The sequence below is a fragment of the Triticum urartu genome, chromosome 5A, assembly GCF_056163025.1.
Source record: "Triticum urartu cultivar PI428250 chromosome 5A, HENAU_Tu73, whole genome shotgun sequence".
NCBI classification, from domain to species: Eukaryota; Viridiplantae; Streptophyta; class Magnoliopsida; order Poales; family Poaceae; genus Triticum; species Triticum urartu.
The window spans coordinates 532,988,820-532,995,005 of NC_141877.1; positions in this window are offsets into that span (position 1 = coordinate 532,988,820).

Consider the following 6,186-nt stretch of genomic DNA (forward strand, 5'->3'; position numbering starts at 1 on the left):
TTTGCCACAGAAGCCACCGTGCACGTCTAGTCGTAGGAACCACCAAAGGGATCAAATTATTCAAGACAACGCCCTAAAAAGGGGAACAACGTTGAAGATGACACCACTGCCCGACCCTGAAGCAGGATTTGGGCTTTCACCTGAAGAACTTGATCCGGGAGTAGAGGCTGTGAAGATTCCCAACAACGCCTCCAAGGAGGATAGCGACGCCCATAGGCACCGTCGCCGCCTGCCGGTCAGCACCGGCCATGCTTGCACCCACGCAGCCACTCCCATGCAGCAGGCCGAGGTCAACCCGTACCTCCAATGGACCGCACACCTCCCACACAACGGGCACGCCACTGCTACGTAGGGCCACCCGCAAACCTCCTCAACGACGGGCCTACAGAGACCAAATCGGGTCCTGCACCTCGCACCCAACCGTGGCTGGAGCCACCCTGCTCCAACAAGCGGCAACCGGGCACCACCAGCAGCCGGCAGTGCCCCTCCCGGGCCGCCAGCTATGAACCTCCGGCCAGCGGCCATCTCCTTCCGCCCCCCTGAACTCCAGAGGAGCAGAACGGGGCAGAGAAACTGCCCATCTTGCACTCCCAAAGCCGGATCCGTGGCATCCAGACCTACCCGCCAGATCTGCGCCGGCGACCAGCACGCTGCACCCATGGCGGCACACTGCGTCCAGCCGCACGCTTCCTCGCGCCCTTGCCGCGCGCATCCTCGCGCGGTCACCGCGCCAGCCCGCCTTCTCGCGCCCCGCCGAGCGCATCCTCGCGCGGTCACCGCGCCCTGTCTGCGCCTCCACCTTCGCGTCCCACCACCGGATCCACGCCACACGCCAGATCTGCGCCCGCGCTTCTATGCCAACGCGCACCCGCACCTCCGTACACCGCCCCGCCGGCCAGCCGCGCCACCCCGAGCGCGCGCAGCAGCTCGAGCTCCCACCGTGGCCACCGGCCCGCGCCAGCAGGGGCGGAGCTAGGCTAATTCAAGGGTATGCAATGCATACCCAATGTTTTTTGCAAGAAAGTTTCAGTATATAAGCTCCTGCATGCCTTTTTAGATAGTGTGGCTGTCTAGTTGTACGTAGAAACAACGATGAAAAGAACGATTCACTGCCGCATGGGCCTATATTGGGCTGGTACTTTGCTACTGGGCCGTGTCCTTGACGCTTAATGCTGGCCGATTGATCAAAGTTCAGGACACCGAGCCAGCGCCTCGACCGCTCAAAAGACAAGGCAACGCCTCGAGCCTGTGATTCCGCGGACACAACCGCCGCATCGTGAAATTTGGATGTCACCACGCCGCATGCCCGCGTCGGCCATCCAAAGAAATCGCTGCATCAATTTTCGGCCGTTGCAGATCATCGCCTCCAGCCGATCGATCTGCTTAACCTGCCCACGTCCTCCTTCCCAGTACACACTAGGCGCATCTACCATCTACCAGACAAGTCGTCAACAGGGGCGTTCGCAATTCGCCCATCGTCTGATTGTTTCTTCCGGGTGTTTATTTCCTCGAATTGTTAGTAGAGAATAGATGATTATCTTCATTCCTTAATTTTTTTATTAATCTATTGTAGCATCCAATCAATTTTGAGCGTGATTTGCATTGGCTCACAATAAAATTTGTGCAGAAGTACAAGAAAAACAGGTTGAGTTTTCATATTTTATCCATCTAAAATCCAGAATTACGAACATTCAAACTTGTAAGACTGTGTGCGATGCCACCATCTCACTATCTAGCATGTTTTGTTTTGTATAGGTATTAAAATTGAAGAACAAGTGCGGTGATTTGAAGCGTTGGTGGGACAGAGCTTCAAGGCATTGAACATAAGTTCGACATCAACACCAACACCGGTATCTATCGATGTTTGAAAGCCAATGAGTAATTTATTGTTTTGTAGTTATTATTATGAACTTTTGTATGTCATATATTGTTGTGCAGCAAATTAATTTTTTGACTTTGCATATCCATCCCTGTTCAAGAATTCATCCGATTAACAAGTTAATTTGCCGATTAATCCCTACTCATAGGGTCACCGAGTAGCCGATAAACTGATAAATCGTCTGATTAATTGATTAAATGGCCGATTAACTTGTCGATTAGCCTATTAATCTCCTACTCGCCAGCCAACCGAGCAGTTACCAGTTAACGATTTTCTCAACAATGATACCCATGTCAAAAATCCTGGCTCTGTCACTGCGCGCCAGCCACCTCTGGATGAAATGGGGAAAGGGGCTCGCCGTCGCCGAGCCACGCGGGCTTTGCGCGGCAACCGCTGCCGGTGGCGGCCAGGGGAGGAGAGGATGGTGGGTGGGCTGTTGCTGGCGGCGGCTAGAGTTTGCTCCCGAGCCGCCCGCGGGAGCGACGCGAGAGCCTCATGCCTACGCAAATAGTACTCCTGATAGGTATTCTCTCCATTTGACGGGATATTTGTGCAGTAAGTTTGTGGTAGCTGCTTGTTGGCTGGCTAGTTTGACCTCCATGTACGAAGTCGATCGATTGATCGATCCCGTTAGTGCTACTTCTAGTTTTTTTTTTTTTTTTTTTTTTGCGGGGGAGTGCTACTTCTAGTTACTTTACTATAGTTAGTTAACAAGGGCGTCGATATGGCCTTGTGTTTCTGTACACGTGGCGTCTGTATTAAACTAACTGACCGACTACTCGACGGATGGTTCAGTGCAAGTCCAGACTCCAGATGCAGCCATGGTGAGTGGCTGCAAGTACCGACGCGACGGCCGGCGTGCTTGTTTGTTCCCCCTCCGCCCTTTACTTCTTCCGGCCGGGCTGCCCCTTCTGTGCCTGCCTCCAGAGCTCTTTAGTTCACTGCCGCTGCATGCATGTCTTCCTTCACTGCATCATGTCCTAGCTGGCTGCAGCTCCCCTTCCTAGCTGGCTGTAGCTCCCCTTCGTTCTTCCATTAACTGCATCATGTCCTGCGTGCTGCCGCGCCGGCAGCAGCTAGCAGCGCCGGCCCTGCCGTCGCCGCATTACTTCACCACGCACATACTAACTCCTGTACGTTCGCTTCGCCATGGTGCGATCACTGCGAGCTAGGCCTAGCTAGCGAAGCTCTGGGTGGCAATCATGGCGCCCCAGACCCTGTCCCATCGAATTCAAGCAGCCGGACCCGTCGGACAGACGGAACGTAGCAGGATGGCCGGGGACGATGTGATGATATAGCTCCTGGCCGGCCGGTCGATCGAACGTACTCAGATCAGTTAATTATAAGCGGCAAAAATCACTGTTCTGACATGACCAAACAATATCACAAAATAAATTGTTGGCGATTTTTTTTTCACCCGACTGATCCTTTTATATAACACACGTCAGTTAGTCGCCACACACACTGTGCAGTCAGGCGCTACATGCCTGACCATCATCGCACCCCCTGCCTAACTCTCAGGTGTTACATACTCCCTCCGTCCTAAAATACTTGTCGGGGAAATGGATAAAATTGGATGTATCTATAACTAAAATACGTCTAGGTTCATCCATTTCTCCGACAAATATTTCAGGACGGAGGGAGTACTAACTTAACATTTTTCATGCAGCACGGGGTGCGATCCTGGCTAGGCGTGTAGGCGCTGCATAGTGTCATGCGGGCCTAGCTGTCGAATGCTACATAAAAAGTCAGCCGGGTGAATTTTTTGGCCAACAGTTCATTTTGTAATATTATTTCATCCATAGATTAAATTTGTTGTTTTTGCCCAGCTAAGCTGTACTATTTCCTTTTTTTTAAATCAAGCTGTACTATTTCCTAGCTACGGATCACCCAGCGTCACTCACGCGCGTCCGTCCCGCGTCCGGACCCCTCGATCGATCCACAGCACCGCGGCACACGTACGTACGGCCAACTGCTGCGTAGTACGTGCATGCATGCATGACCCTGCTAATCTCCGCCGGCTGGCCCCGTGCCCGGCCGCTGTGCTCGCCGCTGTAGCGCGAGGACGGTGAACGTACCTGCACTGCACGCCTATGTATGCATCCGAAAAGTGCGTACCGGTGCGTGGTGGTTCTTTAGGTACCGGTACGTCGTCAGTGCATGTACGGTGTGCCGCGGAATGGTCGGAACTGTTCGGTGAATTTTTCTGTGAAACTATGTGTTCGTCATCTTGTGTGGGCATGTGTCTGCGTACGTTTGTACGTACCCTCTGTACTAGCTTACTACAGTAGGCTAGGAGTACTGGCTGTCGTTCGACCGACGTGGTGCAAGTTCAAAAAGAGAGTTAAAAGCATCCGGAGTCCTAGAACTTGCTCCCTCCGTTTCTAAATATAAGTCTTTCGAAAGATTTCATTATAAACCAAATACGTATGTGGTCTATAATGAAATCTTTACAAAGACTTACATTTAAGAACGGAGGGAGTAGTACATGAACGCCTGGCGGGTCGTAGATCAGCGAGTTAGTACGCGTCTTGCAGGACATGGTTAGTTTTATTTTTGGGGCAGGACACGGTTGGTTAACAAATGATATTAATTCCCCCTAAACAATGATATTAATCTCCCCAAAAGAGGATGTTCATCAAAATTTACAAAAGAGGTAAATACAACTGGAGTCATAGAACTTACATCAGACGGTCACTTTGGTGTACAAATTTGTAAAACTAGAGAATACCCCACGCGTTGCTGCGGGAATCGATTGCAATATATTTCAGTGATTTGATTGTATGAAGCTTCCATAGTTGAATTAATAATATATGTACTAAAGCTAAAAATAAATATTATATATTGTATTTGATTATTGTGTAGTCAGAAAATATTCTGAATATTGTTGGCATATTCATGGAAAACTCTTTTTCATGCAAGTTGAGTGGACCTCTTTGATGATGTGGCTTGTGTGATGAGGTGAAAGATGTGCATGAGATCAACTAATAATGGAAAACTTTTTCTCATGCATGTAGTGGTGGGCCTTTAATGAGGTGGCATGTGCGCATGTTGAGATAAATATAATAGTGGAGATCAACTTCTTATGTATATAGGATATGAATTCCTAATTATCTAACTTGTCATCTCGTTCAGATACGGTGCTTCCTATTGCATTCCTACGCGTGCCAACGTGGCAGGGGCACTGTCAGTGGCTGAGGCTGGTTTTTCTAGAAAGAACCCATACATTTTATTTATTTTTACACAAAAAGTCCTCAAATAAAATGAAAGAAGATGCAGCGCATGATGGGATTCGAAACGACGAGCTACACGATCCGCCTAGCATAGAGAGCCACTAGACCAACTAACAGTTCATGTTTAAGTGCACAGTTAAAGCTATTTAACACGTACTGCATAAATTAAAATGACAAAAGGCTGTGCTGAAAAGGAAAGCCCCAGTTCGATACTATGACCTCGTGTACAAGGGCCAACCATGAGGCCACAATGACACTTAATCACATAAACAATTTTTGTTTTTGTGTATTGTTATTTCTTCTACGTAAGATATATTTGATTTTAGCTTATTAGTGATAAATAGAGACAAAAGTGCTATGCATTTTATAGTTTAAAATTTATGTATCCCAATGCCAGCGACCTATGTATAACTTTTTTACACATAGATAGATTTTTTTGCACATAGTCCCTAACTTTAAATATATATATGCCCGCAAAAGATAGTCAGAATGAATGAATGCAAATTCTTTTGGACAAACCAACGAAATTTTTGTTTGAATTTGAATTTTAAAATTTTTATAATCTGGATAAAAGGAAATAAAATGTAGAATGAATATACGTATTTTTTGGGACAAATCAACGATATTTTTGTTTGAATTGGAATAATTCTGAATTTAAATATTTATATAAAAGGATATATAGTCCACAGCGAATGTACATATGTATTTCGGACAAATAAACTCAATTTATGGTTGAATTCAAATAAATGTAAATTTAAAAATCTAATCTATGTTTGAATTCAAATAAATGTAAATTTAAAAATCTAGATAAAATAAAATATAGTGCAGAATGAATGTACTTAAATTCTTCTGGACAAATCAAATATGTTTTTGTTTGAATTCAATTTTAAAAAAATTAAAATCTAGATAAAAGAAAATATAGTTTAGAAAATATAGTGTGCACTATTTTTTTGAATTGGAACAATTTTTATTTTAAAATATAGATAAAAGAAAATATAGTGCACAATGAATGTACGTAAGTTCTTTTGGATATATCAACAACATTTAAAAAAAAATCTAGATATAGGAAAATAT